The following is an 11620-nucleotide window of genomic DNA, read 5'->3' on the forward strand; positions in this document are numbered from 1 at the left end:
TCACTCAGGACTTTACTTCCATAAGCTATCGGACGAAGAACCGTTCTCCCGTTCCACTCCTGCTCTTGGTGAAGTATGCCTGATATCGCAACCACTGATGCATCCGTGTCCAGCACGAACATCCCCTTCTCCGTTGGCATGCCGAGGACCGGTGCCTCGCAAAGTTCACGTTTGATGTTTTCAAATGAGACTTGTGCCTCATCAGTCCAGGTGAACTTTTTGCCCTTGTTTCTCATCAACCTCTGCATGGGGTATATTTTGTCAGCATACCCCTTGATGAACTCGCGATAATAATTGGCGAATCCCAGAAAACTCATCAACTGTGTATCTGTTTTAGGTGCCTTCCAGGTCAGCACCGCTTCAACCGCTTCGGGATCTGGTCTCACTCCATGTTTGTCAACCAGGCGGCCCAGATACTTTATGGAATCCCTGAGGATTTCACACTTAGAGGGTTTGCATTTCAGACCCGCCTGTTTCATGCAAGAAAACACCTCCTCCAACCTCTCTATGTGGTCTTCTAAGGTTGGTGTTGCAATCACTACATCATCAACATAACACATGATGAGATTCCCATACTTCTTAGTGACGCTCGTGAGTGCCTGAGCCATCAGTCGCTGGAATGTGGCCGTCGCGTTGCACAATCCGAATGGCATCCTCTTCCACTGGAACAGTCCCAGCTCACACGCGAAACCTGTTTTCTCTCGATCATGCTTTCTGAGCGGCACCTGCCAGAATGCTGAGCCCAAATCCAACGTTGTGAAGAACTTGGCGTCTCCCAGCTTGGATAGGCTCTCATCGATGCGGGGAATCGGGTATGCGTCCTTTATAGTCACTGCGTTCAGATAACGGAAATCACAACAAAATCTGAGTTGTCCCCCTTTCTTTTTCGCCATGACCACGCCACAAGCCCATGGGGACTTCGACGGCTCGATCATGTCGTACTCCATTAACATCTCGATTTCCTTCCTACACGCTTCTGATTTATTTGGGGTCATTCTTCTCGCCCCTTCCCTATGAGGTACCGAGCCCTCTTCTATCTCAATCTCATGCTCTACGAAATTGCAACAACCTATGTCGGCCTTGTGTTTCGAAAAAACGTCTGCGTTCCGATTTAGCACCGCCTTGAGCGAATCTAGTTCCTTGTCAGATATTTTACCCTTCAGATGCTCTATCTCAGGTAGGACAGGCCTATTCGCTGCTAACTCTGCTTCCGTCGGCCTCTCAGGAAAGTTGGAACAACTAGACAGCCCATCATCTGTTTCCGACTTCATTGAAAACAACTTCCTAGAAGATTTCAATTCAATTACTCTTTTCATTATACATTCTTGGTTCGCATGTAATGGACACTTAGTTACATCAAACTTCTTCAAGTTCTCCACACTCAGAAAGTCTGTGTTCAGAGGCAAAGCGTAGCCAAGTTTCTTTCCCCTCTGTATTGTCACTGTTGTTGCTTCTGTGTTCAATAACACACTCACACACAGTCCGCTCTGAGTGAGTGAGAAGCTTCTTCCTAAAATAGCCGAGCTTTTACTGTTTGGATTTGGTACCAGACACCTGTCTGTCATTGCTGAGTTCATTCAAGTTCCTCATCCTAAACGTTGCTACTACGGCTTGGTTCGGTTTTAATCTAACTTTTCGATCCAGAAAAATCGGCACCTTGGCCTGATTGATTAAGATCTTATTAAGGGGTCTTTTCTCATACTTTCTTTCAGGATCCTTGATCCTAATCAATCCGTCATTGAGATCGATCGTGACGTCAAAGTTGCGAACGAAATCCCTTCCTAGGATGAACTGGTCGGAATCATCCAAATTCTCTACTACTAGGAAGCTCATCCACAGATGTCTCCCTCCGAGCTGCAGTGAGATGATCGGGGTTCGTCCGGCGACATAGATCGCTCCCTGATTGGCAGCTGCCAACCTGATGTTTGTCGGTATGAGATCCGACCTATCAAAACCCATGTCGGTCCAAGTTTTGACTGGCATGACACTAACTACTGCTCCCGTGTCTAGCAGTCCCTTTACTGAAAGCTGTCTGCCTTGCACGTCCAGAACGTGTGCGGCCAGATCTGCCTCGCAACCAATATGCACAGCATCTTGTTCGAGCATCGCGTTGTGTCCGATTCGTCTGACCTTCAGCTCCTCTCGACCAATGTATATCCGGCCAACATGATCGTTCGCATCAGTTATGTGGGCTTTCGTGTAGATATTGATGCCATCCACATTCATCAGAATCGGGTAAGGGCCATGGACATCGATATAATGTCCATCCACTTTCATCAGCCTCGGACCTCCCGTTGTGAGCAGCGCTCGCACTGCCCTGGAGTCCAGTTTGGGATCCTTCTCCTTCAGGTAGTCGGCATAGATGTCCAGGTGGACCAGCGTAATCTCGGATGGCTCGCTCAGGTTCTTGACCACCTGGTGCCCTGCGACTGAGATGATAGACATTATTTTGGTCCCCGCCTTCGTCATGCCGAAAGTCTTGCCAGATATAACGTTCAGTTTTAGTCCCTGTTTCTTGGGCTCTTTTTCGTCTTCTGCTCTTGTCGTCTTACTCAGGACATTAAGACTTTCCCGAAGATCTGTGCTCTCCAGCTCCGACCTTACCCATTGCTCCACTTCTTTCGTGGCTAGGTCCTGTTTGACATTCTGCAGAGCTGTCCTTGCCGCCAGGCCGTAATCCACCTTGAGTGGGCTAGACGACTCTGTTTCGAGGTTCGAGGCTACCACCTCGTCAGGCCACGTCTTAACCTTTTTGGTCGTGAAAGTGCTCGGTGTCGTCTCCTTTTTCCGAGATTCAGCCTCGTTCATCAGACGTGCTCGACTGGCCTTGACACCCGAAAGCGCCTCTTCGTGGCGGGGATGTTTCGCGTCCGCTACTGCGTCCCAAAATTGAGTACAATCCGACTTGAAGTGTCCCTCCAAATTACAGAAGAAACACCTCGGACCATATTTCATGATGAGCCCTCTCACGTACTCTTCATGATTCTCGTCGGTCGCGTCAGCGTCCTCGAGAAAGTGGCCTATGGCCTTCATGTTCTGCTTGTATGCAGAACACGCAGAAACGTGATGGTCCATCGAACCACAATTCGCACACGACCTCTTCTTGTCCATGTCATCGCCAGGTTTGTACCAACTGGAATTCGCACCAGTGTTTGTCCCGCTATAGTTGCCATAATTGCTGTAACGGTTTTGCGCCCTCGGTTTTATGAGTAAATACTCGCGTGACTTCATACGCAAGTCGTCGGGCGTGGGTACCTGGTCAAGCGACAGGGTGATGTGAGTGGCCAACATCGTCTTCAACTCCTCACTCCTTACTCCATCCATGAACTTCGAAGCGATCGCCAAGTTTCGCTCGGATATTCTCTCATCCGGGTTACTTCTCCTCCTGAGCAGTTCAAGGTCATCCAAGAATTTATCTATTGATTCTTCATCTCTCTGTCGCCTCTTCTCGAACTTCACCATGGCCTGGTGCCCTTGTACTCCAGAGCCGAAACGATTCAGCAGGATGTCGAATATCTTGCGAGCGCTGTCTCTCTCATTGGCTCTTTTCGCCATTACACAATTTAATGCAGTACCCTCCAGGTTGCTCGTCAGCGCGCTGCACTCTTGTTTCTTGGAGAGATTCTCTTCCTCAAAGTGTAACTTCATCACCTCTATCCAAGTATCAATGCAGCCATCTGACTCGTCTTTATATGACTTCGGCTTCTTCAGTGTTCTTCTTGACCTCTCTCCTCTCTCGGTTGACTTCGAGAGCTTGGTGATGAATGTTTCAAGAGATCTGTTCAGAGGCTCAAACATCGAGGCATACATCGTTGTGTCTTGTGAGACTGTGGTCAGATCTGGTACTGAACTGACTTGTGGCACGGTTGGCAATCTTGTCTCCGGGGTGGTCTCTGCCTCCAGCGGTACTGGATTCGTCCAGCCAGGCCTCTGCGGGGCTGCCCTTGGCCACTCCTTGTTTCTATGCTCGTAGTTCGTTCTCGAGCTTTGCTGGGCTCTGGCACTGCTGCCCGTACCATCTGCAACATTCGCATGGCGTGAGCGCTCCCTTGAGTTGGAATGCTCCTGCCAACTACTTCCGTTCAGGATCGCGTCAAGCTTCCGCATCATCAAGTCAGATTTGGCGTCCAACCTCTTTTCCAGGCCAGTCATCGTTTGGGCATAGGTACTATCATGATCGTTCAATAATCGCTCGATCTCTCTTGTCATCCTAGCCTCCCTTTCCTCTGACTCTTTCTTTGCCTGTGCCAAGCTCTCGGCCAGGCATTGATCGGTGTTGCGAATCAACTGAGCCTGATCAAACCTCGCCTGCGACTTCACGTGCGTTAGCTCATCTTTCAAACTCTCTCTAGCATGGTGAGCTCTCTCGTCAACTTGATCTATCTTCTTAGTCATGTCCCGCCTCAATTCATCCAGGCCATTCATCACACCAGCGAACATGTCACTTATGTCACCAGCTGCCCTCAGTGGCGGGGTTAACCCCAGAGAAGATGAGTTCAGCTGCGGCGGTAGCCTAGTACTCGATGACGCACCGTCCTTTTGCTTGTGCATTGACGTCATTAGTCTGTCAAACGTTGATGATGTTCCCATCGTTATCCCATCTGACGTAGGCCTGGTCGGCGAGACTGATGACGCCTCCCTGCTCTTCTCATTCCTTGTGCACGGTGTGAAGTTTACATCCGGATGGGATGTCTCCGGGTAGTCATAACTGGAAGTTAAACCAACAGTTGGTAGTGACGCCATGCGCTCGTCGTACAAAGACCTCCAACTCTTCTTGGCTTTCGAACCCGGTTGTTCTTCACTCGGGCTTATACTCGACATCATCGCGTTGTTGCTCTGCTTGGCCAGAGATGAGTGGGTAATAGCCGGATGTGAGTATTCTCCCCTCCACCTGTGACTCTTGGTCTCCGATTTGGACATTCCCTTGAATAAGACTTCTTCTCGCGGCTCGACCTCGGAACGCTCCGAGGTCTCCTCTGTCCTTTCGACTTCCTCTCGTTCGAGGACCTCGTCTGGCTCAAAGTCGGGTCGAATGAGCGTTCGCTCCCCTTCGTCAAAGGGATCCACCAGCGTTCCGCTCGCAGGCTCGGCCTCGGCGCTCCGGCCTTGATTGCCATCGAGGTTTTTCTCGCTCCTTAGTTTCATTTCGATCACTGAAAGATCAGGTTGACTTTTAGTCGACTCGTCTTCAGCAAACGCGTCGGAAGCGCTGCTAAACGAGGTTTGGCTACGCCTAGTCCTAAATTTCCTCGTGCTTCCCTTGCTTAGCCTGGGAATTTTAGTAGTCGATCCTGACGAGTCCCTGCGCTGCATAGTTTTTTACAAAATGAAGATATTCGTAATTTAATGGCAATGCAAACGCACCACAAACAAGTTTTAGTCAAATCACTTAACGCTGCCTACTCGACTCTGTCAGTATCAAAATGTGTCTTAGATCTCTCACGACTAAACTAGTGACTCAGCTAAAGTTACACACAGGGTCTACCCAGTATTGATATAATGCCAACTCAACCCGGTCGTATAATATAACAGTAACACTAAGTTTCCACAAGATATAATCGGTACACAAAACACAATCGATAATCAGATAAGAATATCCTACAGGTGACAGCGATCTTTTGTCAGTATCAATTTATCGCTACACAATTTATCAAGTCACTGCCTTGTTAAAATTAAACAATCTTTGATAAAAAGCAGTGATGATTCAGAAATAGATAAATAAAACTTAGTCTTAAAGAAAAAGACTTCCCCCAATCGGAACGATCCGAAAGAACGAAGCCCAGGACACAGTCTTCTCAAGTGGGTGTGTATTTGCCTAATACACCCACCGAGGTCTTCTTTTGGGTGTCCTGCGATTGCCCGAGCTGTCCTACTAAGTAGCTCAAGGCAACCTCTTGGTCGAAAATTCGTCAAGTCTATGAAAAAGCTCTCCCACACTCGGACTGCTCCAAGTGCACGAGAGTAGGGAACAATTTTTCTACTCAAGTGGGCGTGTATTTGCTTAATACACCCACCGAGGTCTTCTTTTATTTGTTCCCGGATTGCCCGAACTTTCCTATTAAGTAGCTCAAGGCAACCACTCAACCAAAATCACAATCAAAAAAAATTTGTTCGGGTACTTCTAAGACACCCAATATAGAATCCAAAGTTGATCACGAATTTCCGGGTCAGAATGGGTTCTTATGATCCTGATAAGCACGCCTAATATTCTAATATAATCCTAATTAAATGGATATTTTCCGTTTCCCAAATTGCCACAGAAGGTTTACTCAAGTCTCCTACAAGGAGGGTCGCTAAAAGGTTTAAGACAAACCGGAGGGTTACCTCGGAGGGTACCTCAATCACTCAAGTTACTTAGGAGGGTATCTTAATCACCCAAGTTACTTCGGAGGGTCCCCCTAAATTTACTAAGGAGGGTCAATAAGATGCTTAATACGCTCCGGAGGGTCACTTCGGAGGGTACCTCCAAAATCAAGAAAAAGGGTTATATCACCGCAATAAAGCCTCTGAAAGCGGTCTACTTGACTTAAAACTAGGTTGGCTGACACGGTCAACCTTCCCAGTTGAATAAAAAGATGTTTTGATAAAATTTTCTGCCGCTCGGAGGGTTGCCCGTTATTTGGACCCTCCGAACCAACAAATTCTAAAAAAAATTTTCTTTTTCGAATTAATCAACCCAAAAACGGTTGCGATTCGGAAAAGTGGTCAAAAACGTCGACTTATGGTACCAAAATTATCCCGATCGGATAACTAGTCTTTGAGAAATCGTCAAAAACGCGTTCGTCAAAATGGCCTTTTTTCACCACCTATATAGGTTCTGAAAGACTTTTTCCGCAATTCCGGTCAAAAGTGCCTAAAAATACTTGAAATGAGCGTAGCAGCCCTGTACGGCACTGGAATAATACAAAAAACCGGACCAAAATTGGTTTAGAAACAAAAATTTGGCCAAAAACTATCAAATTTGGACCCTCCGATTCCTTCCTTTTCCAAACCTTAAGTCGTTAGCTCTGTCCACGGAGCTACTCGGAGGGTTACCCAAAAATTTCTCTAGTAACCTAGCACGTTATGCTAGCACGCTCCTAACGCAAAAAATTTTATTGCTCTAACTCTAAAAACTCAAAAACTCGATCCCCAAAACAGATTGACAAAATACAGAAAATTATCAAAATTTTGATCGAAAAATTTTCGTTTTTCTAACTTCTACTGAGTTTTTGCTCACGCGGTTTCTTTAGTGAAGGGGATCGAACTACGTAGCTACTCTCTATATAAAAGCTTTTAGCCTATCGGAAAAGCTCGGATATCCGAAAATTTGGGGGTCTACAGTTTGGTCGAGAATTGGTAATTTTCGACAAAAAGTGGGTGTTTTTTGGGTCTAAATAGGAGATAAGTAATATATAGTAAGGGTAATAATCTATTAATAGTCGTAAATAAATAGTACTATACCCTCCTTTGCACCAAAATATCCGAATTAAGACCCTTAACTCGGAAATTTGTAATCGATGGAGGGTACAATCGGACCGCGCCAATCGTGCCCCCCACCACTTAAGTTTTAAGGAAATAGTACCCGAACGATACTAAAATTGTGTCAACGATACCCAACAGTCGTTGTGGATGTTGTCCCTGATGTCCTTGTTGAGTCTGGAACACGTCGGTGTCAGCTTGCCACTCTACCCTCCGGTCACCGGCAAAATCACCATTAACGTGCTTAAACACTCAAATTACACACGAGGGAGGGTATCCAACCCTTCACCAAAACACACAATCTTTCTATCAGAAACGATATAAATCAATCTGAAACAACAACAAATAGGAAGGTCAGATCACATCTCGTCCGGAAATAACATATAAACTGTCACTTTATGTTTTTTTTTTTTTTTTTTTTTTTTTACTGTTTTTGGTCTTTTTTGGATTTTTTACTGTTTTTTGTACTTTTTTGTTTTCAAATAAATTTATTTTTGGCTTTTTCTTGGTTATACACTATTCTTGTTTGGTTTTACGCTTTCTCTTTAATTGTTTTTGGTCCTGGGGCCTCAGGACAAGTGGGCTCTAGATTTCCCACCTAACCCTCCGGCCCCCGGAATTTTCGGTGTTAACTAAGTTAAAAAGCTAAATTGTACTAGACGGAGGGTACGCACCTTCCCCCTAGTACAACAACGGTCATTAAGGCCTCTAGCTCGGACTTACGCGCGGAGCGGAGGGTACGTCGCTGAAACGCTTGCTGATCATGATGGTTTCATGCTTTTAACAGGCCCACCCAGGAGCGCCATAAAAACGTCTATGTAACATTCGCTCAAATATCACACAGCGACGGAGCGTAGAAAAAGTACCTATTGACGACTGGCAGGCGTCAGTTACCTTGATTCCACTCGTTTTTCACCGTCTCGACCTTGCCAGTTGATTTTCTGGTCTGTCTAGGGCAAAGTAAAAAGTTACCATTTTTAGGCCATCAGTCAAACGACTTTTGATCAGCTTTCGTTTGCATGCGAACACAACCACATAGCTGAGTCTCGGATCCTCAGACTACGTGATTGTCATTAAAAACACGGCTCAAACAACTTATTTTTATATGTTTTTGTGTGACAGTTTTATATTAAATCCATTGGAGATGGATTGACCCTTTCCTTTTTCTATCTACTCATGCTCTGAAATATTGAAATAATATCGGTGTTTAATTGATCTCTAGGACATTACAGCAGCTGTTATAGTTAGTTTACCCAGTCCCTTCACATATGACAGTCTCTGGGGGACCAAGCCTCCGCTCCCGTGATTTTCTTGAGATAACACTCTTATCTCCTATATTTCGTGTCCCGGGAGGGTTCCGTGGTATTTCTCTTCCCCCCACTGAAGCCTCCGTCTCCACAAATATCCGTCACTAAGGTCCTTATCGTGTGTTATTGCCACGATAAGAGGCTCCGTAATTTTCCTGTCTCGGATACAACTGTTCTTCGCAATTTCTCTCGTTGTTCTGATTTTCGTTTTTTTTATTCATAATGGCCGTCTTTTCTCTATTTCTCAGAAATGTTCTCCTTCAAATCGAAATTTTAAAAATCAAAATTCCAGAACATTCTGACCCTCCGTCGCAACACTTTTTTGTTCATAAAGCCTTTAGTCACTCTTTTTTCTGTCGCGGGAAGGTTGTGCTGTGTCATCCGGCAGAATGGCACATTGCTCTAGTAGAGTTTTAAAAGAATAAATGCTGAATCAATTGCGTAGAATTCACTCAAGCATCATTTTTTTGTAGTTTTCTGAAAGTTTCAAATAAACTGCATTCAGTGTCTATTTTTCAAAACATTTAGGTCTAAAGAAAAAAATTGTTATTAAAGAGATAATAAGTGTAAAAAAAATTCAAAAAAACAATATGTTTGTAGGAACCTGAAAACACCAAAAAATTTAAGTTTTTTAGCGAATGTTCCGAATTTGTTAATCTGAACGATTGATAGTTTTTCTCCCAAGACTAACGTTTCCGTTACTTGCTCCATGGGAAAAGGGAAATTATTTCTCATCTCAAGTTTTCTCCTCTAAATTCTGGATAATGCAACAATTCAGCTGCAACCTGTAGTGAAGTCAAGTCAATAACCAGAAAATACTGACTTTAAGAAACTTCCATAGGAAGAACTGGCTTTCATTGTTGTAACATAGGGGCGACAAGGAGATGATATGCTGAGGAAACATTTGATCTCCCACCCCAATATTTTCTTAGCTCTCTCAAATGAAGTTGTTGATAGTCGACAGATTTTTTATGAAAAGATCTAGCAACAGCTGGGTTTCTTTTCCTTGCAAATGTAATTCTTCATATTGGAACATCCTTGAATATGTTTTTCTGGTATGAATTAGTTTTAACAAGATGGAATGATAAAGGTTCTTTCTATAGTTTCCAATTAATTGTAATGAGCATGTTCTTTTTCCAGATTCCATTGCAAGAATTGAAGATTAGGTAAAGCTACAAAAATTCGTCTAGAAAACAGCGAACGATCATTTATTTTCAGACTAAGATTTGGACTATTAGACAGCCTGTAAGAATTAGGTCTAGCTCGACTTTTTTTTTCTCGAATTTTGGTTTTTGGTAGTACCTTTTTTGTGCAAGTAAACCAATCAATGGCGAGCCTCTCAAAGAGTGAAAAATTATCCTGATCCTAAGGACTTTGTTCAATGTTTGTGCTTTATGAGACATATTCCATTGCCGTTGTTATTTATTGTATTGTTAAAATAAACTTCATATTTGGAGAATGTAGTTGATTCCTCACAAAAGTTAAGTGACGTTCTGATTCTTCATCTGAATCGTGCTCTGATTTTGTTATAAGCTCTGACTTTTTTTGAAAGCATAAAACAAGCCTCCTTAGAACAATTGAAGCTTCAATCTAAGATGACTATCACGCATTACCAAGAAGAGATTACGATCCCTCTCAATTTCAAACTCAAAACCCTTCTTGAGAAGTACTTATGTGTACTTCCTGTGTGTACGAAAAAGTAAATGTTTTCAAAACTGGACTTTTTCAAAAATCTCCAAAAAAGAATTTGTAAAATCTCCCTCCAGAAATTGGCTCCTTTGATTTAAGCTCATTTTATATTGTCAAAAATGTCTGTATGAGAGCGAAAGTTTTTTGAACATTTTTTCGGAGAAATGGACCTGGTTCTACTGGTTCTACACTTGAATTTATTTCCACGTCCCACTCGTTTCCGAACTATTTTTGTTTCCACTTAAATAGTTGAGTGTTTCGCGTCCACTAATAACTTTCCCAATCTCTCAAGTGGTGATTTCAAACTAATCTGCTTCAATTCTTTCGCTGCTGGGACTATATGTTTTTCAATAAAGGGGACTGCAGATCTCCCAAAAGTTTGTGCCAGAGAACCAAAACTCCTCACTTTTGTTTTGCATGTCCTCGAAAAAAAAGAAATTAAGCTGAATTTTGAGCAACTTTTTCGTTGAAGTAAATACTTTAAATGAAAATTCGAAATCTTGCGGATCAAGAAGGCAACTCGTGTAACTCCTAGGGACACAAAAAGATTTTTTTCGCCTTTAATATCTCTGATCTATGGAAATAGTTTTTAAACAAATTTATAAACCGCAAACTTCTAGAGGACTGATGAGTCCTGTAGTGTCCTCTAGCTAATATATCTCCACTTTTTAATTTGGAGGTGAATGGAATACATTGCAATAAAGGAGTTTTTGTATCACCGAATAAGTTATATTATATACTATCACTGTATATAACCAGGGATTGTATTCTTATAATGCCGTAAGAGCTCCAAGACTAATTTGGTCGATTTCCACTCATTGTAACCTGGTTTGATTTTGTTCTAAGACACAACCAAAAATGTAATTTAATCAAAACTCTGAATAATAAACTCGGGTTGATCCTCAGCTAAAAGGAACGGCTTTGTTTTGTGTAATTTTTTCTATTTTTTTCCGTAATTTTCAAAGTCTCGGGCACCTAGACGTTCTCAAAATTTTTGTTCATGGCTACAATTATATCAACAAGTCAAGGATACAATCCTGGTTCAATATGCATCGGTTCAAACTTTCTTATTTCCTCAGAGTTTCTCTGCCATCTATGAATGTGAATTTTTGCTCATTATTGTTTTCGTACAAGGAATGGTATGTCATTTTTGAAATATCAAC

This window comes from Symsagittifera roscoffensis, chromosome 8, assembly GCF_963678635.1.
Source record: "Symsagittifera roscoffensis chromosome 8, txSymRosc1.1, whole genome shotgun sequence".
NCBI lineage: Eukaryota > Metazoa > Xenacoelomorpha > Acoela > Convolutidae > Symsagittifera > Symsagittifera roscoffensis.